General features: G+C 39.5%; 1 protein-coding gene across 1 annotated transcript in view; it reads right to left on the reverse strand.

Annotated features, from left to right (window-relative positions):
• The window catches only part of LOC105524533 (chromosome unknown open reading frame, human CXorf21), a 20385-nt gene extending 5792 nt beyond the window's left edge, over window positions 1-14593 (reverse strand). The window contains exons 1-2 of the mRNA XM_011959817.1: window positions 14315-14593; window positions 13432-13543 (exon numbers count right to left, since the gene is read on the reverse strand). The gene's annotated coding sequence lies outside the window, so the exon portion shown is untranslated. The remainder of the gene's footprint in view (window positions 1-13431; window positions 13544-14314) is intronic.
• Between the last annotated feature and the right edge of the window lie 11949 nt (window positions 14594-26542).

Here is a 26542-nt window from a genome sequence, read left to right on the forward strand (position 1 = left end):
GTTAGAATGGCCATCATTAAAAAATCAGGAAACAACAAGTGTTGGAGAGGATGTGGAGAAATAGGAACACTTTTACACTGTTGGTGGGATTGTAAACCAGATCATCTTTCATACCTGGCCATGCAGCCAGGTGACACTCCCCATCCTTAACCCCAAAGAAAAACTTCAAATGTAGTCTCTAAAGAGTGAAACAGAGGGTCTCTGGAGTAGAGAATACCAATTGAGGGTAAAATTACTGAATTGATAATAGATCAATTAAATAAACATATGCATATTTTTGCTGAGATCCATGACCTCTCTCCCCTTACTCAGCTCAAAGAATGATAGCAAGAGGAGTATCCACCTTCTAAGCAGGATATTGGGAAGAACGTCTTGGGGAATCTGACTTGTCTGAGAAGAGCAATTGACATCAGAGGTTCCCCAACTCAACAGGCAACCAGATCATCCTTTATTTAAGCCCACAATTAATAGAGCCTATTGAGCTTTTCGGATCTTTATCCTTAAATATGAGTAGAATTCTGAAACATCTGAGGAAAGGTCTGCTATGAGAGAGACCAAAATAGTCTTTTGGAGGAAACAAAGTTAGGGCGGGGTGAAGGAGGTGGCAGATTCTACCACCAATATTCTTAAAGAGTTAAGGTATAATATAATCATGAATTACAAATGGGATGCTATAAAAAAGAAGAATTCTGAAGCTGTTAGAAATTTAAAATGATCATTTTAAACCTCAGTGGAAGGATTGAAAGTTGAGGCAAATTATTATTTTGAAAGCAGAACAAAATTACAAGATGGAAAATAAAATTAGAGAGGACCAGTCCAGGAGATCTATTATCTGAATAATAGGAGGTTCAGAAAGACCAGAGAAAATAGGGGAGAAATTCAAAGACACGATTTAAGAATATTTCCCAGAATGGAAGGGCATAAGTTATCAAAATAGTGAGTGAAAATAGATCTATACCTCCTCTCATGAATGTGAAATGATAGAACCCCTGGGACAAAGAGAATATCCTATAAGCTTCCAAAATGAAAAAAGAGTCACAAAAAAAGACCAAGAACCAGAATCTTCAGACTTTTCAACAGCAACATAAGAAACAATAAGACAATGAAAAAAATGTCTACAAATTCTGAATTTTCATTCAACTAGTTATTTTCAACCAAGACCAAGTTATCAATTAAGTATGATGATAGAATAAAGATATTTCTAGGTTACAAGTCTCAAATAGCTGATTTTCCAAGCACCTTTCTCAGAAAGTCAATAGAATATGTGCTCCACTGAAAGGAATAAGTAAAACAATAAAATGGAGACAAAGGATACTGGAAACAGGAAATCCAGCACAGGAGAGAAACAAACAGCCCTTAAACCAGGAGAGCCTGAGCCCTTGTTCTGAACCCAGTAATGTAAAGGGCCTCATTCTGGCCATCCTTAAGTTGCACCTCTCCCAACAGGGTAAGGAGTTCTAGAGTCCAACATGATGGGAGGCCACCCAGCGTCTATACTGCTGCCTTCTAACTCACACTTCTGGTATTCAGGACCTCAGAATTCCCTGCTCAGATGGCAGACCCAACTACGGAGTCTGTACAGGCTCTGCCCCAAATCCATCATGATTAGGACAGACTTGGGGAAACTGAATGTGCACACACCCCTAGGCCCAAAAGATGATGAAGAGGTGGTTTTTAACGAGGGCTTTAGACAGAGCTTAGGTATATGGGCTGAATGTCAAGGATAGCCAGGACTGGGAAAAGAAGATAGAAGGGCTGAAGACTGAGGCTCCCCATTTTTCGTCCTAGGCCCAGGAGTTGTGAAGAGGACACCTACCTATGATGACAGTGAAAAGACATTCCAGGATGAAAGCTGCATATGTAACAGGTTTAAAAGGCAACCAGGGGCCGGGCACGGTGGCTCACGCCTGTAATCCCAGCACTCTAGGGAGGCCGAGGCGGGCGGATCACAAGGTCAGGAGATCAAGACCATCCTGGCGAACACGGTGAAACCCCGTTTCTACTAAAAAATACAAAAAAATTAGCCAGGCGTGGTGGCGGGCGCCTGTAGTCCCAGCTTCTCAGAAGGCTGAGGCAGGAGAATGGCGTGAACCCGGGAGGCAGCGGAGCTTGCAGTGAGCCGAAATCTCACCACTGCACTCCAGCCTGGGCGACAGAAGGAGACTCCGTCTCAAAAAAAAAAAAAAAAAAAAAAAGGCAAACAGGTGATTAGAACAGATCGGAAGGCTTCTGAAGCTAAAGATAAAATTGAAGACAACTGAAAAGGTCTGACCATCATGAAATACAATTTATATAATTGACCACAAACTTTGGGGATAAATTAGAAAAAGCTAAGCAAATGAAAAATCTAGACCAGCACTGGCCAACAGAGCTTCCTGGGATGATGGAATGATCAATATCTGTGTTGTCCAAAATGGCAGCCAATAGCCACATGTAGTTATTAGGCACTTGTAATATGGCTAAGGCAACTCAATTTTTAATTTAACTTAATTTGATTTTAATTGACACATGACTACTGTATGGAACAGCAAAGACTTAGAAAATAGTGAAGGTGATAACATAAAATTTTTAAATACTGAAGACTGCTAATTATAATTGCAGTTTTTTGTGTTTTTTTGGTTTGTTTGTTTTTTGTGTTTTTTTTTTTTTTGAGGCATTCGCGCTCTTTCATTTAGGCTGAAATGCAGTGGTACGATCTTGGCTCACTGTAACCTCCACCTCCCGGATTCAAGTGAGTCTCGTGCCTTAGCCTCCCGAGTAGCTGGGACCACAGGTGCACATCACCACTCCCAGCTAAGTTTTGTATTCTTAGTAGAGATAAGGTTTCACTATGTTGGCCAGACTGGTCTTGAACTCCTGACCTGAAGCCATCTGCCTACCTTGGACTCCCAAAGTGCTGGGATTACAGTCATGAGCCATTGCGCCTGGCCAATAATTGCAATTTAAAGTTCATTGGTGGATCGCCATCATAGCATACTATGACAGTTATTTTTAGCATACTAAAGTAACATCTGAGTAATTAATTTGTTTCTGTATTCCTTTCAAGGGATGTCAGAAAGGAGCTAACAAAAGATAGTAAAGCCAGGCCAGGCACAGTGGCTCATGCCTGTAACCCGAGCACTTTGGGAAGCTGAGGCAGCTGGGTCACATGAGGTCAGAAGTTTGAGACCAGCCTGGACAACATGGTGAAACCCCATCTTTGCTAAAAATGCAAAAATAAGCCAGGCGTGGTGGTGCATGCCTGTAATCGCAGCTACTCGGGAGGACGAGGCAGAAGAATCGCTTGAACCTGGAAGGTGGAGGTTGCAGTGAGCCGAGATTGAGCCACTGCACTCCAGCCTGGGTGGCAGAGTGAGACTCTGTCTCAAAAACAAACAAATAAAAAAAAAGAGATGGTAAAGCCAGAGCATAAACTATTAGATGTTTGGTAATGAAATGGGACTAGAACACTTATTTGAGGCTTTTTTTTTGTTTCACTATTTTGAAACAAGGAAGATATAGAATTTCTTTTAAAGTTTTTTAAATGCTTCCATTTGGAGAAGTCTAGAATGCCTGTGTGAATTGTTCAAAGAAAAATTGTAAAGATATTTTCATTTTAATTGTGCATTCTTTTAGGTCATCTCTGAGGCGACAAAAGTGCTATCCAACAGAACGTCTTGAAGTGATGAAAATGTCAAATATCTGTGCTTTCCAATATGATAGCCAATAGCCACTTAAAATGTGGCTACTGTGACTGAAATTTTAATTTGATTTAATCTAATTCAATTTAAATAGCCACATTTGGCTAGTAGCTGCCATATAGACAAATCCAGACAATTATAATCTCCAATTCATAATTTTAAGAAAGTTGTGTAGCAGTAAAGCCAGGCACAGTGACTCATGCCTGTGATCCTAGCACTTTGGGAGGCTGAGGCGGGAGGATCACTTGAACCCAGGAGTTTGAGACCAGTCTGGGCAATATAGGGAGATCATATCTCTACAAGAAATTCAAAACTTAGCCAGGCGTGGTGGTCCCAGTACTTGGGAGGCTGAGGTGGGAGGATCGCTTGAGCCCAGGAGTTCGAGACAGCAGTGAGCTGTGATTGTGCCACTGTACACCAGGCTGGGCAACAGAGCGAGACCATGTCTCAAGAAAAAAAAAAAAAAGGAAAGAAGAAAGGTGTGTTGCGAAAAACAAAGCAAAACAAAAACAACCCATGGTCTACTACATGGCTGAGCTATAAATAGCTTTTATAGAGTCATGATAATACAGCACATGATAATATAAAGCACTGAAAATGGATCTAACTCAATTTAAAATATAACCACAAGGTGACCATAAAGTCAGTAAACAAAGATAAAATATTTTTATCATATATAGCAGAATATCATGTATGTATAAAATACTATTTTAATATATATGTAGTACAGTGATACCAATAAAAATCATCCTAGGCATTGGCCTGTGAGTCTAGACTAAGTGGCCACTCCGTATAGTGAGAGGAAGGGGACAAAGTTGTATATCCTTGGTGAGGCCAGGAGAGGAATGAGAACTAAATCCTCCTCTTCATGATGACAAGTCAAGAAATAATGCCCCAAACTGAAAAATCCAAAAGTTGCAACAAAAGCATGCCATTTAAAGAAATGATGGTAAATATCAAATAATTAGTTAAGGGAGATAAAAGTAGTTGCTTCTGGAAAAGGAGGCAAGGACAGCAGTTTTTCATAACAAACTTCCACAATTATTTGACCCAATTTATGTGCAAGTATAACTGTGATTAAATTTTTAATTAAAATAAAAACTAAAGATAAATATTTTAAAGTAACCAAGGGCCAGGTACGGTGGCTCATGCCTGTAATCCCAGCACTTTGGAAGGCCAAGGAGGGCGGATCACCTGAGGTCAGGAGTTCGAGATCAGCCTGGCCAACATGATGAAACGCCATCTCTACTAAAAAACACAAAAATTAGCCAGGCGTGGTGGCAGGCACCTGTAATCCCAGCGACTCAGGAGGCTGAGGCAGGAGAATTACTTGAACTGGGGAGGCAGAGGTTGCAGTGAGTCAAGATCGCACCACTGCACTCCAGCCTGGATGACAGAGCCTTGCTCTGTCATAAATAAATAAATAAACAAATAAATAAATAAATAAATAAAGAGTAACTAAGGGGGTGGGGGGAGAAACAGATGTCATTTCCTGTACAGCTGTTTGTGGTTAAAGATGATGCACATTCTAAGGGTGAAGAAGAGAGAGATGACTGTGTGACAGGTTAATCTTTATTTGGCCCTGCAGACAGAAAGGATTCATAAGGGCAGTGAGAAGAGGGAAAACACTGCAGACAGAGGAGAGAAGGGCAATAAAAGTGAAGAGGTTTCTGTTGTCAATTTCACGTGGGTCAGTAACAGACACCAATATAGGTGGGTACAAGCATTGTTTGTCAGTGTCATGCTCACCTAAGAGCCTTTCTTGATATGTCCCAGTTTGCCGAATCCCCCCTTTAGGACCCCTATCCCCATTCAGACATATCCCAAGTCTCCCACTATTTATCTTATTTCTCTTCATATTAAACAATCAGCCCTAACAGAGTCTTCTTTCATTATATGCGGATGAGGTTTATAAGTACTCCAGATAATCTCCACACTCCTTCATAGCAATGAAGGAAAAGGGCCTAGAATTTTGAGTACAGTAATGGGCCCCTTTTCCTATTTGTTGTCAACTGAGAAGTTTGCTGGTATCTTAATTCCGGCAGAATAAGAACTCCATCATTCTGATGTGTAGGACCCAAGACAGACCAGTAAAGTGGTGGGTCCGATGCCGGAAAAGCAGAAAGTGCATCCTAGTGTCTAGGGATAGACATGTCCCCAGCCAAAAATAATAATAATAATAAAAGAAAGAAAGATTCCTGGGAGGGAGGAGTGGGAGATAAGGTCAGGTCAGGGAGGTAAGTTGGGACATGCAAGACTGAGTACATTTGATTCATCCTGTAGGCAATACAATGTTCTGGCAAGTAAGGAAGCTGATTCACCACATGATATAATATAGCAATAAAGTGCAAAATTAATTTCAGCAGAGTGAGATTGGTGTTAAGGACTCAAGTTAGGAGGCTGCTGGATTCATCCCAGCCTGAGATGACTGGGACAGGAACCAAGAGGAAGGTAGGAGAAAAGAAAGAGAAGAAACGCATTTGAGAGACCAGGACCCCCAGACATGGAAGTGAAGGAGAGAGAGGAGCCAAAAGTAACTCTGAGTGTGGATATGTAGGGAAAATGGCACCATCATTGACCAAAATGGGAAGATCAGGAGGAGCTGCAAAGGAAGCAATGGGTTTAGCTTAGCTCTTCTTGAGCCTGACAAGAGACAGACTGTCTGGGTGCAAGTGTGTCATTGTCCATTGGAGATTCAGGTAGGCGGCTCATTAGAGAAGCTACTTAAAGTCCACAGTGAAGTCACCTTCCAATTGCAGGCAGTAGGAATTTATACTGGGGGCTTGAGGAGCTTTCTAGGTTTGTAACTTCTTCTGTGGGGAGCCCACCTGGAACAGTACAAGGAGGAAGGAGCAGCAGCAAGGGCTTTGTAAAGACTACAAGAGCTGGCCGGGTGTGGTGGCTCAAGCCTGTAATCCCAGCACTTTGGGAGGCCAAGGCGGGCAGATCACGAGGTCAGGAGATCGAGACCATCCTGGCTCACACAGTCAAACTCCGTCTCTACTAAAAAAAAAATTACAAAAAACTAGCCAGGCGAGGTGGCGGGCGCCTGTAGTCGCAGCTACTCGGGAGGCTGAGGCAGGAGAATGGCGTGAACCCGGGAGGCGGAGCTTGCAGTGAGCCCAGATCGTGCCACTACACTCCAGACTGGGCGACAGAGCAAGACTCTGTCTCAAAAAAAAAAAAAAAAAGACTATAAGAGCTTTGGATGCAGTGAACAAGTCACATTTTAAATATCTATATTCAGGCCGGGTGCGGTGGCTCACGCCCGTAATCCCAGCACTTTGGGAGGCCGAGGTGGATGAATCACGAGATCAGGAGTTCGAGACCATCCTGGCCAACATGGTGAAACCCCATCTCTAGTAAAAATACAAAAATTAGTTGGATGTGGTGGCGTGCACCTGTAATCCCAGCTGCTCGGGAGGCTGAGGCAGGAGAATCACTTGAACCCAGGAGGTGGAGATTGCAGTGAGCCGAGATTGAGCCACTGCACTTCAGCCTAGCGACAGAGCAAGACTCCGTCAAAGAAAAAAAAAAAACAAATCCTATATTTGAAGGCAAAATTTAATTTCATACTCATTCAGGCAATATACATATGTGGTGTATATATATAAATATATGTATGTTACCTAGAGCATCTCATCTGCAAATGTCTCCTGGTGTCTTTTCCTTCACACTTAACAAATCATGGAGAATTGTATGTATTTTATAAAATATATATGTGTGTATACATAAATGCACACACACACATAAATACATATATGAAGAGAGAGAGAGCACACGTACTAATATTAAGAGACCAGAGTTCTAGCTCTGATTTTGTCATTGGCAGTGGTTTTAGTTTAGTTGTTGCCAAATCTATAAAATAGCTAACATACTACTAGCTACAACCCAGAAAATATCTGCATGCTTTTTGTGTACTAAATTAATTGATCATCACAAAAAAACTCTAATATTTAGGTACTATTATTACGCTTGTTTTACAGATGACAAAATTGAGTAATGTGCCCCAAATCACCAGCAGTCAGGAAACGGAGCCCAAGTTCATATTCTTAACCTCTCAGACACTCAACTTATCATCTGTGAATTGAGAGTGCGGGATTAAATTATGTCTTGAGTACCATCAAACTTTAATTTTGAATCATACTATGAAGAGTGAAGTGAGCATTAATCAGAATCAAAATTAATTTCTGAAAATTAGCAGCAGAGGGCAGCAGAGAGCACACTAAGGAGGCTTTTAAAAGATCTTTCTAAAGCTATGCAGAGTAATAAATTATAAAATTTATAAATAAAAGTACAGATACTAACACATTTAATCTTCATAATTAATTTCCTAGTTTAGGCCTTTTGCTTCAATTCATCTTCCACTTCAATGCACTTAAAAGGGACCATTCAAGGCTGGGCACAGTGGCTCACACCTGTAATCCCAGCACTTTGGGAGGCCAAGGCAGGTGGATCACATGAGGTCAGGAGGTCGAGACCAGCCTGGCCAACATGATGAAACCCTGTCTTTACTAAAAATACAAAAAATTAGCAGGGCGTGGTGGTACATGCCTGTAATCCCAGCTACTCGGGAGGCTGAGGCAGGAGAATCGCTTGAATGGGGAGGGGGGTGGTGGGCAGAGTTTGCAGTGAGCTGAGATTGGGCCACTGCCTTTCAGCCAGCGTGACAGCACGAGACTCCATCTCAAAAAAAAAAAAAAAAAGGCCCATTACTGCACCTTTTAATGCACCACTAGAATAAAGACAGCATTGCACACCACAATATCCTAAAATTTTAGAGACATCAAGAAAAGTTAATTGAGTTTATTTTGACTGATTTTTGGCATTTTTCTTAATATTAACATACTTGTTAGAATCGATTTCATCTGAGACACCAAAATTTAACCCAATGGGTTACTTCAGTTGTTCAATGATATTTTGTCACTTGAATTCTTGTTTCTCATCTTAGAGAAGCTATATATATATAAAGCTATATATATGTAAAGCTATATATATTCCATATAAAATACACATATATAAAATGTATAAAATTCTCCCTGATTGGTTAGGTGTGAAGGAAAAGACACCTGAGAACATTTGCAGAGGGGATGTTCTAGGCAAATTTAGCCCACATTAATCATTAACAGATAGGGGAATGCCAAAATTAACCTTATGTGCAAATTCACAACTTAGAAATATGTGCTAAAGTGCAGTGCCTTGTTAAATCATTTACTTGCTTTTCAGAAGAAACTGCAATGTAGGTTCTTCTTTCTAGACTAGCATTTAGTTTTTCCAAAAGCTGTTGTTATCACTTCTTCACATAGACACATTTTTTATTGATTTTTTTAAAAATCGACAGATAAAATTGTATGAATTTCTCATGTATAATATGGCATTTTGAAGTGTATGTATTGTGAAATGGCAAAATCTATCTAATTAACATATATATTACCTCACGTTATTATTTTTGTGGTGAGAATACTTATATTCAGTTTCTTATCATTTCTCAAGAATATGATAGATCATCAACTATAGTCACCATGCTGTACAAGAGATCTTTTGAACTTATTCCTTCTATATAACTGTAATTTTGTATACTTTGAGCATGCTGATCAAAGGACACACTTTTAATTTACATCTAAACGACAGAAGCGTGGAGTCAAAGAGAAAACCTAACGAGAGAAGAACTTTATAAGGGGGAACGTTTAAAAAAACCTAAGTTAGGAATCAGTAAACTTTTATTATACAGGGCCAGAGAGTTAAGATTTTAGGCTTTGCAAATCATACAAACTCTGTTGCAGCCCTGCTGGCATAGCAAGAAAGAAATCATAGACAATATGTAAACAAATGACTGTGTCTGTGCTCCTACTAAAGTCTACAAAAACAAGCAGGGGGCCAATTTGGTCCTGGGCAGTGGCTTGCCTACCCTTGACCTAAGTCAAAAAGCAGATGCAATAAATGGGATAGGCATCATAATAATGACAGCTGTATGCCAAGTGCTTTCCAGGCATAGCCCCCAACCTTCCAACAACACTGCAGATTAGACATGATCATAATCTACATGCGAACATATCTCTTTAAAAATCTTTTAATTTTTTTCTCTTTATCATTATCTAGATTTTCTAAATGAAAAACTGAGTTTCAGATATGATAAATACCCCTTCCAAGGTCACACAATTACTAAGTACTACAGGCAAGATTCAAGCCCAAGTTTACAAACTCCAAAGTGTGTATTCTGTTCTTAGAACATATCACACTATTGTACAGCTAAGAGCAGTTAATATAACGCAATCATAATAACAAGCAATTAGTCCTTCCAGGAAAAGGGCATCAGCCCTGATTCCATGTAGTAACAACAGCACTTGCCAAATAAAAGAAGGAAGGTGCAGTGAAGTGCAAAAAGGAAGGCTCCAGGGAAAAGCCAGCACTCATCCCAGAGGGGTGGCCCAGATGACTACACATATGTCCTAATTGTGCATCAATGCTCATGTGTCTTTCAGGAATACAATTAATTTATCCTCTTTTTTTTAACCTAACCATATGAACATTTTCCTAAACCATGACACTGCTATAGCCTGGCATTGCCTCATCTTTAATTTTACAACCATCTTTCACAGTGTAATTTAATATTACAGGCTGGGTGCGGTGGCTCATGACTATAATCCCAGCACTTCAGGAGGCTGAGGTGGGTGGATCACCCGAGGTTAGAAGTTCGAGAGCAGCCTGACAAATATGGTGAAACCCTGTCTCTACCAAAAATACAAAAATTAGCCTGGTGTGGTGATGAGTGCCTGTAGTCCCAGCTACTCAGGAGGCTGAGACAGGAGAATTGCTTGAACCCAGGAGGTGGAGGTTTCAGTGAGTCATGATCACACCACTGCACTCCAGCCTGGGCAACAGAGAGAGACTCCATCTCAAAAATAAAAAATAAATAAATAAATAAAATAATAATAATACAGATTCTCTGTTTAAATACAAACCACTTCCCATCACCTCAGGGATTAAGTTCATACAGGATAAGCCTGTGATGTGTGCTCCCTATCTGTCTTCCTAATCTCATCTCTGCCTGTTTCCCACAGGACCCAGGACCCCAGCCATGCTGATCCCTTCCCAGTTCACCTGAGCTGCATGCCTATCCCAGGGATTTGTGCATTTTTTGTCTTCTGTCCTGAGAGTTCTGGTTCCCTACCCACCCTCTGGTCCACCACCCATAACCTTCAAGTCTCACCTCATATGTTAACATTTCAGAACCCTTGGCCATCAGAATCCTTGCATCTGAATTAGAAAAATGATTCTAGGCTCTTCTCTCCCCTACCCCAAGGTGTTCATCAGGATTGCATGAAACTTTAATAAAACAGAAAAGATAAATCACTGGAATAGTCTTTGGAAAGAAGGAAAAATTGACACGAGCAAAAGGAAAACAAGATTGAGGATTGGTGGGGAGTGTGGAAATTTTGGATGATGAGGCAAAACAGATCCTTCCTCTTGAAGAACATTTTGGAGGTGTGTGAACTAAGACACCCGAAGAGGCTGGATTGAGATGGACGCAAAAACTTCTAGCGGCCACACACAAATGGAGGCAATGGGATGGGACTGCCTTCCACCATCATGGGCTATAACATCTTGCAATTATAGACAGGAAAACACTTGTTATCTGCTGTTTCATAGATCTTGAGCCTAGCTAGCAGGGGTGCAGTTTGGCTTCTACCTGTCAACATGTCTGCTTACAGAGATATAACTTTTAAGAGTTTTTGAAATAGTACATCTAAAGACACATCTTATTTTAGTAAATCATTTCTCTTGAGGGGCACTGAGGTTAGTCTTGCTTTTCCTCTATGTATAATTATTGCATATGCCTCCGTGAGTATTTCCACAGGCCAGACTTAGAGCAGCAGAATTACCAGATCAAAGCTATTGCCAAATTTCCTTTCAAGTAGCTTGGATCAATTTATTCTCTCACCAGCAATGTTTAAGATTGTTTTCATTGACATTCCTTAGCACATTATTTTTTTTTAATTTTCCAATCAAATGAGCTAATTTATGTTTGTCTCAAATTAGAGAGTGAACTGTCTTGTTAAGATTATATGTAGGTCATGTGTTATTTTTTAGTACCTGCGAAACTCAAAATCCCGTATTTCATCTCTTTACCTCTATATTATATTATCCTATAATATAAATTCTAAATCCCATAATTCCAATGTAAACTTTTTAAGACTTTCCTGATTTGGGGGACTTGCAAGTAAATTGCTGAAAAGTGATCACTGAAAAACTTGAATATTGTTTTGTTCATGATTTAATTATGATAATGTAACCAAATCTGTATTACATGTTCCAATTTTTTTTTTCAGTGAATGATGCAAGACCTTTATCTAAAACAAAAAGCTTCTTTAGGAAGGACCTCCCTGTATAAAATAGCATCTGCAGTTTTCTTACTCTTATCTTCAAAAATACCTTTTCCTTAGACCTGGAAATAATCACTTCATCACATACCTTAGATTATATCCCTATTATTTCAACTTGTACTGAATTTACTGATGAATGCTCTAAAATATTGCTCATTAATATTTCAATTTCTGTTACAAATCATATAATTTGGGATTATCTATTCTATCAAATATGAAGCAATTCTTACTTAGCAAATTAATTTCTGAAAGTATAACTTGATGGCTAAGATAGTACAATCATAAATCAAAAGCCCTCTGTTCTTCATATCAATATTACCAAGTAAATACATAATTTTGTGTTCAGTTCTGCTTAGATTCTTACGACCAAAGTTAATGGCTACTTCCAAGGACGATCTGATGTGTGAATTTTCTTAGTTCAGAAGATGTAAACTTTGGCGAAGAAATATTAGTAAATATATTTTTATCATAGTTTGGATTTTTCTTTATACCCCTTCTTGATATACCATAAATTGAAAAATTAAATCTTATGGATTGTTTTCTTGAATCACTTTCAACATATTTTGATGCAAAATGAGAGGACTACAAAAATAAGAAAACCTATCATAATAGTATTGTATTGATACAAATTTCCTTGGTATTATAATTGTTAATCATTGTTAATCATGTTAATTATGCCAATTATCATTAACATTTACTTAACTGTAGGCATGTCAACTACAAATGCAATGCAAGATTCTTGATTGGATCCTAGATTTAAAAAATAAAAAGGTTCTAAAGGACATGTGGATAATTGGGAAAATTTGAATGTGTAGCACATCTTAGATAATAGTATTGTGTTGATGTTATGTTTCCGTGGTGTTGTAATTGTGTTATGGAAGACTGCTCTTATTTTTAGGAGATACATGCTCAAGAATTTAGGGGTGACATGTGTCCTAAAGTCAGCAACATACTTTCATACCATTCAGAGAAAAAACCGTGCATGTGTGTGTGTGTGTGTGTATTTATATTTATATATATATATAAAAGGACAAGCAGAGACAGAAAGACAAAGCGAGATAGAAAGTAAATGTGACAAAAGGATACCACTGATTAATATACATGATGAAAATATGGGTGTTCGTTGTACTATTCTTTCAATTTTTATATAGATTTGAAACGTTTTTAAACAAAAATTGGGAGGGGAAATAACCATATTTAGTTAATGAAGGCATATTTACATTGTATAATGTTTATTAAGAGCCTAGAGGGACAATATCTTATGTATCTAAAATAATCATTACATATGTGATGGGAAATGTCTCAGTGCCTTGATATAAATACTTCAAACATCACTGTGCTCTGAGATAACAGAATTAGTATACTACCTTTGAATATCTCCAAAATTCCACTTACGATATGAATGTTTGACACAGACTTCAAATACTCTTCAATCCTCCAGAAGCTTCTCAAGCTCAGAAACAATCTTCTCACACTGACCTATGCAAGAAATGTTATAAAAATATCAATATAAATATTCTTTCCAAACCAGGTCTATATTTAAGCACAGATTCATATGCACAAGACAAAGAATGTTCGAGCGAGTCTAAAGATAATGCAAACAAAAATCCACTCGTACATGTGCTATCTTTAATACCAAGAGGGAAGCTTTCCCCAAATCACCCAGATGAAAGTCGAAAAGCATCCTCACTCTAGATCGCATTCATTTTGAATACATCCTGCCACACAGAAAAACACTATCACAAGCTTGCTGAACTGAATAATTGAGAGTCAAATCCAACTGGAAAGGATTGTGATTGTGTTCGTCTCTAAAACTGCATCACCGTAACTGAATTCAAGAGCTCTGTTGTCCCTGCAAAACCTTGCTTAGGTTTTTAGGCCTTCTTTTAAAAATGCAGAAGCTAAACCAGTGTAGCAATTAGTGAAAGAGGACTGCAAAAATAATACAATAAATATTTGATCAGATCAGTCAAAAATTGTAGGTAAAAATATATGTATTTTAGAAATGCTTAGAATGTAGACATGAGGAGGTAAGAAAAGGAAGTATTGGGCTTAATTTCTCTTTATTTTTCAACTCCACTGAATGCTTGTTTAAACTCCCACTTGCCTCTGATATGGTAAGCTAGAGAAGCATTTTGATGTCATAAGAATGGATCTGTGCTCTGGTGATAAAGGGCTAAGAAAGTGTGAGAAGACAGATGACAAAAAATAATAGCAGAGTTCTAGGGTCCTTTGCTTTCTTTTTCTTACCTTCACTAACCAATCTGCTCATCTGATCCGGCAGAAACACAGCAATTGACCAAACAGAGAGATGAACAAGCCAGCCAGTGCTCTTTCCAGAAATTTTCACAAGCCTTTCACTGATGAGACCAGTAGACCGAACTGCTCACTGCAAAGCCATTCTTTTTATAACTGATCCCATGGAAAAAGAGTTGTTTTTGCTTAAGTCTGATTTGTGCTAAAGAGGCAGTGGGAAGTCCTGGGAGGTGGGGAGGCAGTAACTGACAAAGCCACATCAAGCCACAGAATGGTGTTTCTTCCCCTTTTTCGAAAAATGAAACCTATCTACGAAACTGTCTCTTATTAAAATAGTTTATGGTTACACATTTTGTAAGAACCCTAGGAACAGAATTAAATTTTCTTTCTAGAACAGTACATTATCTGGGATCCTTCGCCCAAAAGAGAGCCAAAGTCAGATATGACTTTAGAGAAATCCGTTACATTACTAATCTACAATTTTTAAGAAGTATTATTTCTCAATGGTACTTATAATTTTTAAAAATGTAAATGAAAAAAGTTTTCTCTCTCCAAATACCAAAGGTCAAAACAATAATACACAGTGTGGGAAAAGTTGTGAATAAACAAGCACTCTCAAACACTACTGATGAGATTGTAAGCATAATCAGAGGGCAATTTCCCAGTATCTCTCAAATACAAATATTCATACCCTTTGACCCAACAATTGTATTTTTATAAATTTATCCAAGCTATATATTTGCACTTGTACACAAAGACTTATGTGAAAAGATATTTGTTGCGGCACTGCTTGAGAAAATACATGACTAGAAAAAATTATATCCATAAATAAGATATTGGCCAAATAAATGAGAATGTATGCATACTTAAAATCCTATGTAGGCTGTGTGCGGTGGCTCACGCCTATAATCCTAGCACTTTGGGAGGCCGAGGCAGGTGGATCACTTGAGGTCAGGAGTTTGAGACCAGACTGGCCAATGTGGTGAAACCCTGTCTCTACTGAAAATACAAAAATTAGCCGGGCGTGGTGGTGGGCACCTGTAATCCCAGCTACTCAGAGGCTGAGGCATGAGAATCCCTTGAACCCGGGAGGTGGAGGTCACAGTGAGCCGAGATCATGCCACTGCACTCCAGCCAGGGCGACAGAGCGAGACTCCATCTCAAAAAAAATAAAAAGAAAGAAAGAAAAGAAAAGATCTCTAACATACCTTGTTTAGCAAGAACTCATTTTCCAGTTTGTATTTTTAAGCAATATATGTATACACATGCTTATGTAATAGAATATTTCCTTTTAAAATTTTGTATTTTAATTTTTGAGGGTATACTAGGTGTATATATTTATGGGGTACATAAGATATTTTGATACATGCATACAATGCATAATAATTACATCATGAAAAATGGGGTATCCATCCCCTCAAGCATTTATCTTTTGTGTTACAAACCATTCAATTATACTCTTTTAGTTATACTAAAATGTAAAATTAAGTTATTGTTCACTATAGTACCCCTGTTGTGCTATTAAATACTTTGTCTTATTCATTCTTTCTAACTATTCTTTGTACCCATTAACCATCCCTACCTCCCCCACCAGCCCTCCGCTACCCTTCCCAGCCTCTGGTAACCATCCTTCTACTCTCTATGTGCATGAGTTCAATTGTTTTGATTGTTAGATCCCACAAATAAGTGAGAATGTGTGATGTTTGTCTTTCTGTGTCTGGCTTATTTCACTTAACATAATGACCTTCAGTTCTATCCATGGTGTTGCAAATGACAGAATCTTACTCTGTTTTGTGGCTGACTAGTACTCTATTGTGTATATGTATCACATTTTCTTTATCCATTTATCTGTTGATGGACACTGAGGTTGCTTCCAAATCTTACCTATGGCGAACAGTGCTGCCACAAACATGGGAATACAGATAGCTCTTCAATGTACGGATGTCCTTTCTTTTGGGTGGATACCCAGCAGTCGGATTGCTGGATCATATGGTTGCTCAATTTTTAGTTTTTTGAGGAACCTCCAAAGTGTTCTCCATAGTGGCTGTACTAATTTACATTCCCACCAACAGAGTATGAGAGTTCCCTTTTCTCCATATCCTCACCAGCATTTGTTATAGCCTTTCTAGAATATTTCGTTTTCTATACTATACACAAGAAATCAGAAATAAGCAATTGTGTTTCAAGAACAAGACTCATTTTTCATTCTATACCTTTTTGAAATTTCTATGTGTATGTATCACTTTTTCACTTTAAAAACTAGCATTCTTAAGTCATATTTAACTTTGATTGTACAGCCCAAATATATTATGATCTATGTCTTTTCTGGAGGACAGACAAGTCTATCTGCAAATGGGTCAGTTCTTGCCCAAAAGCAGAAAAATTAAGGGTTTCAAAATCATTTAACTGGTTTACCCTGACTGCTTCAAGTTAACCAACAAAGAATAAGCCTGCCCACATCATAACCACTTCATCATCTTTTTCTACCTAACTCCAATCAAAGCTAAGTTCTATGGTGGGGGGGGGGAAGCTAAGTTCCAAACCCTTAAGAGGTGAACATTTCCACTTAATGGATTTGATTTTGTTTACGTTTGTTCAATGACTTATCTTAAAATGTCATATATGGCCGGGCGCGGTGGCTCAAGCCTGTAATCCCAGCACTTTGGGAGGCCGAGACGGGCGGATCACGAGGTCAGGAGATCGAGACCATCCTGGCTAACACGGTGAAACTCTGTCTCTACTAAAAAATACAAAAAAACTAGCCGGGCGAGGTGGCGGGCGCCTATAGTCCCAGCTACTCGGGAGGCTGAGGCAGGAGAATGGCGTGAACCCGGGAGGCGGAGCTTGCAGTGAGCTGAGATCTGGCCACTGCACTCCAGCCTGGGCGACAGAGCAAGACTCCGTCTCAAAAAAAAAAAAAAAAAAAAAAGTCATATATTTAAAAGTATACTAGCATTTTTATTTTTGTCAGTCATGATTTTCTGCGTTATTTTTTTCATGAAATATTACTTAAATCCACTTCAGAAGGCATGCTGTCATGTATGAGCCATGATAAGGACAGTTTCTCAACTAGTCCTGAATCTGACTTGACCTGCCATCACAGGAAACACCAGACTCATTGCCCCAGGGGCAGGTTCAGTTACAGTGTAATCATACAAAATCAGGTTCAGGGATGTCTTCAGGCATTTCTAGCCCATCAAGGATTTAGCTGTGATCAAGAGACCATAACACCTGTAGGGACAAACATTGATTTATTTCACTTTAGTGTAGCTTCAATCACAATCGTGAGACACCGTAGAGTGGGTCTCACCGACCTCCAGAAACACTTTATGGTGGGTTACCAAGAACTCGCCTGGAAGTACAATGAAATAACCATTGTGTGGTGATTCCATCTTCTCCACATTGTCTTAAGTCACACTTACTGTTTTATTCAAATACAATATGCAGAATTTTGATTATGCCCATTCTTTATTTTGTCTCTATAAGTTACCCCTTTGATGGAAACACCTTTGCAGAAAAAAAATTCCGTAATGAAAAAGTGTGCACTAGGTCAAGCTAGCCTACTATTTCTACTATTTCTCATTTGATAAAACCTGAGCATACAAAATCAGCTTTAAACAGCTTTTTCTTCACTGGTTAAAATAAAATAGAATTATATCCCTTGTAGCTGAAATCTTACAATATGATTTTCTATTAATCTGCTGAATAGTAGTTAAAGTTATTGCCTCAATATCTGTGCCTCTAAATGGACATTATTCCTATTATTCAATTACTTTTCCTGCTGTACAAAACACCCTCCAAGTTATTTCCATTATGATAGCATCCCTCCTAGCTCACTCTCAGTCCTCACCAGGTTTCCTCCACCCTGGCTACTCTCTATTCAACTCTAAGTACTCCTAGTGGCACTCTAAATTCCACAAAAATATGTCTTTCTGTCACATCCTACTTGCCAATTTCCAGTCCCATATAAAATCCATTATTGCCTGGCCAGGCATGGTGGCTCATGCATGTAATCCCAGCACTTTGGGAGGCCAAGGTGGGCCGATCACCTGAGGTCAGGAGTTCAAGACCAGCCTGGCCAACATAGTGAAGCCCTGTCTCTACTAAAAATACAAAAATTAGCCGGGTGTGGTGGCAGGTGCCTGTAATTCCAGTTACTCGGAAGGAGAACTGCTTGAACCTGGGAGGTGGAGGTTGCAGTGAACGGAGATCGCGCCATTGCCCTCCAACCCGGACAACAGAGCAAGACTCCATCTCAAAAAAGAAAAAAAAATTCCATTATTGCCTTTCCATAACTACAGAAAGGTATATATAAGTATATATTAAATATATATGTATATATACACATACACAACAGACCAATCACAAATGTAATCTATCAAACTTCAACTATCTCAGGATAAATTATTTGTCTTTCTGAAGTATGCTCTCTGACCACTCTCAATACTCAAATGACTCAACTGAACCTATTTTCTCAAAGTTACCAAAGCCCCTTAATCATCAAATCTAATAGCCTTTATCTCACCCTATATCCTCCTTGACATTTCTATAGTATTTGACACTGTTCACTATTCCCTCTCTTTTTCAATAGTTTATTTCTTTAAAAAAATTACATACATGTTTTTAAAAACTGTAAATGGTACAAAAATATAGTTTTGCATCATTTAACAACAGGGATACATTCTGAGAAATGCAGCATTTGGTGATTTCATTGTATGAACATCACAGAGTGTACTTACACAAATCTAGATGGTTTGGCCTAGTGCACACCTAGGCTATATGGTATATATAGCCTATTGCTCCTAGGCTTCAGACCTATACTGCATGTGACTGTACTGAATACTGTAGGCAAATGTAACACAGTGGTATTTGTGTATCTAAATATACCTAAACATAGAAAAGGTACAGTACAGATATGGTATAAAAGATGAAAAGTGGTATAGCTGTATAGGGCAATTGCCACGAATAGAGGACACAGGACTTGAAGGTGCTCTGGGTGAGTCAGTGAGTGAGTGGTGAGTGAATGTGAAGGCCTCGGACATTACTGGGCACTATTGTAGACTTTATAAATACTGTGCAGTTAGGCTACACATGTTTTATTTTTAAAATAAAATAATTGTGTATGACATTATGACAGCTATGATGTCATTAGGCAACAGGAATTTTTCGGCTCCATTATAACCTTATAGGACCACTGTCGTGTACACTGTCCATTGTTGACAGAAATGTCGTTATGCAGTACATGACTGCAGTGAAAATTAAACCTCTCTTCCTATCTGAACTTTATCTCTCAGCTCTCCTCCCCAAAGGCAATTGCTATTGTCAGCTTCTTGCACATCAATCCAAAAATTATATATATCCTTCTTTGTATACAAATGGTAGGATACTACATGTGCTGTTCTCTTACCTTTTTTGTATAATTTTTCACCATTAGTACTTGCAGACTGACCTCATCCTTTTAAATAACTACATAGACTTCCAGGTTTTGGATGTTCCAATAGTAATGTATTTAACAAGTTCTTTATTGATGTAGCCCCTCCTTTAGGAAAGACACCACACCTCCCCCCAGTTGATATTGTGTCATTGCACACTACTAGTTATAATTTTTGGATTGATGCATAAGAAGGTGACAATAGTGATTGCCTCTGGGGAGGAGATCTGAGAGACAAATATCAGATAGGAAGAGAGGTTTAATTTTCACTGGACAGGGCCAGGCGTGGTGGCTCATGCCTGCAATCCCAGCACTTTGGGAAGCTGAGGCAGGTGGATCTCCTGAGGTCAGGAGTGCAAGACCAGACTGGCCAACATGGTGAAACCCTGTCTCTACTGAAAATACAAAAATTAGCCAGACATGGTGGTGGGCACCTGTAATCCCAGTTACTCAAGAGGTTGAGGCAGGGGAATCACTCGAGCTCAGGAGGTGGAGGTTGCAGTGAGCCGAGATCACTCCATTGCACTCCAGCCTGGGCAGCAAGAGCAAAACTCTGTCTCAAAATAATAATAATAATAATTTTCACTGTACAGTCATGTGCTGCATAACAACGTTTTAGTCAACAATGGACCGCATACATGACAGTGTACGCCACAGTGGTCCTATAAGATTATAATGGAGTTGAAAAATTCCTACTGCCTAGTGACATCATAGCTGTCATAACATCAGAAATGCCTCTAAAAAAAGTGAACAAAACAGCTAGGCGCGGTGGCTCATGTCTGTAATCCAAGCACTTTGAGAGGCCAAGAGGGCAGATCAAGAGGTCAAGAGATGGAGACCATCCCAGCCAACATGGTGAAACCTCGCCTCTACTGAAAATACAAAAATTAGCTGGGTGTGGTGGCACATGCATGTAGTCCCAGCTACTTGGGAGGCTGAGGCAGGAGAATCGCTTGAACCCGGGAGGCAGAGGTTGCAGTGAGCAGAGATTGCGCCATTGCACTCCAGCTTGGGTGACAGAGCAAGACTCTGTCTCAAAGAAAGAAAGAAAAGAAAAGAAAAAGAAAGAAAAGTGAACAAAACAGAAAGTGCTGGTGCCCATATGAGAGAACATAATGATATAAAAATAAAGTTTTTTTCCTAATAATGTTTAACATTACATCTTTAAAAACACAACCCTATTATCCCGTATTCACTTTCATAGTTTACCTTAGTAATTTTTATAATCGCTATTGCCTGCAGACACAATTACAGAATTACATATAAGGTATTAATGCACTTCCTCTGCAGAAGATTAATTTTAATTGACATTCTATAAAAATTAACATGAACACATTAGAATTTAGGAACATGTTACATATCCCATAGGGTAAAATTAATATGACATTTAAAAATTCTTAGTTATACTTCAGTAGGTTTAATTTATACCAAAGAAATCCATAAGGTAAGCTCTGGAACAATACTGCTTAGCTTGAGGATGGGATGACAGATTATAATTGCTTTATTAAGTACAACGTTCTGAATTTCTATGAAGCTGTAATGGCTTCTTGTGCACTAGAGATTTTGTTATTTAGGATGTAATTGATTGTAATGTATACTGATTGCTCTTGAATAACTCCCATTTTCCAACTCAGAGAGACTTCCATTTCAGCATCAAATAATATGATTATTGCATTTGTAAAGTTTCTGAAGCATTTTTTAATATTTTTCAGTTGAAAAATGTTTTATAATGAAATATGATATAAGTTAAAAGGGAAATTGAATGTAATCCCCATATGTTTTATTTTAAGGCCACGTACAGTACATAGAATAGCTCCTCCTTTTTTGGCCATTACCCTTTAATTGGTATTACTCGGAGTCAGTAAAACAAATACCTGAATGCTGAAGGAATTGACAATCTCATTAAATGTTTTGATTTCTGCTTTTCAATTGTCACCCTTTGCTTTTACCTAACATTATCTGCTTTAACAATCTCGCAAAAATCTCTAACACCAAAACTCAAATCTCTATTATTAACTCTAAGGTAAATCAACCCCTGGAAATACTTGACAGAGTTTTGCTACAAAGGCTTGTTTCTTTCAACAAACTTCTGCCTCACTTCCCTAGTTTTTATATTTTCCTTTGTTAATCTCTTATCACTCCCCCAGTCTGATTTTCAGGTTTTGGGACATGGAGACACTTCCTCCTCAAGCCAAGATAATGCTTTATTTCTTCTATCATAAATTGATATTAAAGAGAAAATACTTGCTCTGTTTCATAGTTGAACAACTGAGAATTTCCATTGTACTTATGCTGTGCATTTACCTATTCTTTGAAGCTCGTACAAATGAATATTTATATGAACTCTGCTTTGGCCTCATAACAATTTGCTTCTGTTAAGACCAGGAGGCCAAAGACTCAGTCAAATTTGTAGAGAATCTCAATTTTCATGCATTGATTGTTATCCTAAACCCAAGTCTATCATTACCCTTTCTGCTGTGTGCCTTTCAAAAGGGGAAAGGAAAAGGGAAAGTTGAATCTGTTGCTATTTCTTCTTGTTAGTGCTTCTGTGTCTTAGTCTGTTTGTATTGTTATAAAGGAATGCCTGAGGCTGGGTAATTTGTAAAGAAAAATGGTTGGCTGGGTGCAGTGGCTCATGCCTGTAATCCCAGCACTTTCGGAGGCCGAGGCGGGTGGGTCACCTGAGATCGGGAGTTCGAGACCAGCCTAACCAACATGGAGAAACCCTATCTCCACTAAAAATACAAAAAATTAGCCAGGTGTGGTGGCGCATGCCTGTAATCCCAGCTACTCGGAAGGCTGAGGTAGGAAAATCACTTGAACCCAGTAGGTGGAGGTTGCAGTGAGCTGAGATTGCGCCATTGCACTCCAGCCTGGGCTACAACAGCGAAACTCCATCTCAAAAATAAATAAATAAATAAATAAATAAATAAATAAATAAATAAATAAATAAATAAATAAAATAAAGAAAAAAGGTTTATTTGACTCACAATTCTGATGACTAGAAAGTTCAAGATTGTGCATCTGCATCTGGTGAGGGTCTCAGGCTGCTTCCACTCAAGGCAAAGGTGAAGGGTAGCCTGCTATATAGAGATCACATGGCAAGAGAGGAAGCAACAGACAGGAGGGAAGTTTCAGACTCTTTTTTTTTTTTTTTTTTGAGACGGAGTCTCGCTCTGTCGCCCAGGCTGGAGTGCAGTGGCCGGATCTCAGCTCACTGCAAGCTCCGCCTCCCGGGTTCACGCCATTCTCCTGCCTCAGCCTCCCGGGTAGCTGGGATTACAGGCGCCCGCCACCTCGCCCGGCTAGTTTTTTGTATTTTTTGGTAGAGACGGGGTTTCACCATGTTAGCCAGGATGGTCTCGATCTCCTGACCTCGTGATCCGCCCGTCTCGGCCTCCCAAAGTGCTGGGATTACAGGCTTGAGCCACCACGCCCGGCCTCAGACTCTTTTTAACCACCAGCATTCATAGAACTAATTCCGTGAGAACACACGCATTACTGCAAAGATAGCACCAAGTCATTCAGGAGGGATCTCACCCATGACCCAAACATCTCCCACAAGGCTCCACCTCCAACACTGGGGATCCAATTTCAACGTAAGATTTGGGGCAACAAACATGCAAACCTTGCCGTTCTGCTGTTATGCCCAGACCGTTTATTCCCCGAAGAAGACCACCAGAGTCCAGAGTCAAAGCCAAGTGGCAAGGATCTTTAATGCAAGTTCGAACTTGGTCCCTCCGTTTCTCAACATACAAGAGGGCCTCGAACAATGCGTGCGCTCGCTTTTTATAGCCCGATGAAAATAGGACTTGTAAGGTTACAGAGGAACAGGGAAAAAGGGAATTCTTTAGGTTACAGCATTACAATTGGTTAACATATTAGGTTATACATTTAGCAGTTATCTATTGTTCCCGTGCTTTCAGTAAAACTACAAACGGCGGTGCCCTTATCGGGGATTTCCCAGGATTTCCCAAGCTGAGATATATGGAGAAATGTATTTGCACTGGGCCGTGTTTGCACTGGGCCCAGGAAATTGAGAGATATATGGTGTCTGTATTTGCACTGGGCCGTGTTTGCACTGGGCCCAGGAAATTGAGAGATATATGGTGTCTGTATTTGCACTGGGCCGTGTTTGTACTGGGCTCAGGAAATCGAGAGATATATGGTGTCAAGCTGAATGTATTTGCTGGGCCCAGGACTGAGGAATGTGCCTGATTTCTTTCATTGCTTCTGGCCCCCAAATAGCATGTCCTTCTCATATTGCAAAATACAATCATTCGATAGCAATAGTCCTCAAAAGTTCTAGCTTGTTTCAGCACCAATTTAAAAGTTCAAAGTCCAAAGTCTCATCTGAGATTTAATGTAAGTTCCTTCGAGTGGTGAGCCTGTAAATTCAAAAAGCATTTACTTCTAAAATACAATGGTTGTATAGTAATTGGGTAAACATTTTCATTCTAAAAGGAAGAAATAGGCCAAAAGAAAAAGGTAACAGGCTCTATCAGCAATTCTGAAATCCAGCAGGACAGATATTATATCTTAAAACTCCAAAATAATCTCCCTTACCTCCATTTCCTACATACTGGGCACATTGGTGGGAGGGTTGGGCTCCCAAAGCCTTGGGAAGCCCCACCCCCATGGCTATTTTGGGTGCAGCCCAGGTGGCTATTCTGATGGACTGGAATTTGGGCTTGTGACTTTTCCAGGCTGGAGTTGCACACTACTAGTGGCTCTATAATTCTGAGGTCGGGAGAGTGGTAGCCCTGCTGCTACAGCTCCACTAGGTACAGCTCTTGCATTTTGCATGTTTGCAGACTTATCACCACATGGATGTCACCAGAGTGCACAGCTTGCATTCTCTGGAGTGTCAGCTGGAGATGTACCTGGGGCCATTTCAGCCATGGCTGCTCCACTCGGACTGGTCAGGATCTGGGGAGCAGCATCCTGAGATGGCACAGGGCAGCAATACCCTGGCACCTCCCCCAAAACTTTTCTGTCTTTCTAGGCCTCTGAGCCAGTGGATGGGAGGAGCAGCCTCAAAAATTTCTGAAATGCCTTCAGGCCTTATATTGTATTAAATATTAGCACCTAGCTCCCTTTTAGCCACGCTAATCTCTTTAGCAAGTGCTTGCTCCACAGTACCGTTAGATTTTTCTCCCGAAAACACTCTTTCCTTCCCTACCACATGATCAGACTGGGAATTTTCCAAATTTTGATGTTCGGCTTCTTTTTTTTTTTTTTTTACCTTAAGGAAATACTTTGTATTGTTATTGCCTTTAATTTTTAATTTTTGTGGGTAGTTAGTAGGGTATATATTTATGAGGTATATGAGACAATTTGATATAGATAATAATACAATGTGTAATTACATCAGTGTAAATGGAGTGTTCATTCCCTCACACGTTTATCCTTTGTTTTACAATCTAATTATACTCTTTTAGTTATTTTTAAATGCACAATTAAATTATTATTGATGATAGTCACCCTATTGTACTAGCAAACACTAGATCTTATTCATTCTTTTTATTTATTTATTTATTTCTGAGATGGAGTCTCACTCTGTTGCCCAGGCTAGAGTGCAGTGCCACGATCTCGGCTCACTGTAACCTCTGACTCCTGGGTTCAAGCAGTTGTCCCTGCCTCAGCCTCCTGAGTAGCTGGGATTACAGGTGCCTGCCACAACACCTGGCTAATTTTGCGTTTTTTAGTAGAGACGGGACTTCACCACGTTGGTGAGGCTGATCTTAAACTCCTGACCTCAGGTGATCTGCCAACCTCAGCCTCCCAAAGTGCTGGGATTACAGGCATGAGCCACCATGCCCAGCCCATTCTTTCTATTTTTTGTACCCATTAACCATCCCCACCTCCCCCCCACATCCCTTTCTCACCCTTCCCAGCCTCTGTTAATCATCCTTCTACTCTTTATGTCCATGAATTCAATTATTTTAATGTTTAGCTCCCACAGCTAAGTGAGAACATGTGATGTTTGTCTTTCTGTACTTGGCTTCTTTCTTTTTTTTTTAGATGGAGTCTCACTCTGTTTCCCGGGCTGGAGTGCAGTGGCACAATCTCGGCTCGCTGCAACCTCCACCTTCCGGCTAATTTTTGTATTTTTAATAGAGACAGGGCTTCACCGTATTGGCCAGGTTAGTCTCGAACTCCTGACCTCACGATCCGCCCGCCTCAGCCTGGCAAAGTGCTGGGATTACAAGCATGAGCCACCGCGCCCGACTTGGCTTATTTCACTTAATATAATGATCTCCAGTTCCATCTATGTTTTTGCAAATAACAGGATCTCATTCTTTTTTATGCCTGAACAGTACTCCATTGTGTGTATGTACCACATTTTCTTTATCCATTCGTCTGTTGATGGGCAGACACTCAGGTTGCTTCCAAACCTTAGCTATTGTGAACAGTGCTGCAATAAACACAGGAGTATAGATATCTCTTAGATACACTGATTCCCTTTCCTTGGGGTATATATCTAGCAGTGGGATTGCTGGATCATATGACAGCTCTATTTTTAGTTTTTTGAGGAACCACTAACCTGCTCTTTGCAACACTTATTCTAATTTGCATTCCCACCAACCGTGGATGAGGGTTCAGTTTTCTCCACATCTCACAGGCACTTGTTATTTTATCCAGTGGTTTTGGATAAAACCATTTTAACTGGGGTGAGTTGATATCTCATTGTAGTTTCGATTTTTGCTTCTTTTTAAATTATAAATTCCAACTTTAGATCCTTCTTTTGCTGACATTTCTGATCATAAGCTGTTCAAAGCAATGATGCC

Source organism: Colobus angolensis, unplaced genomic scaffold (genome assembly GCF_000951035.1).
Source record: "Colobus angolensis palliatus isolate OR3802 unplaced genomic scaffold, Cang.pa_1.0 Scaffold50, whole genome shotgun sequence".
Taxonomy (NCBI): Eukaryota; Metazoa; Chordata; class Mammalia; order Primates; family Cercopithecidae; genus Colobus; species Colobus angolensis.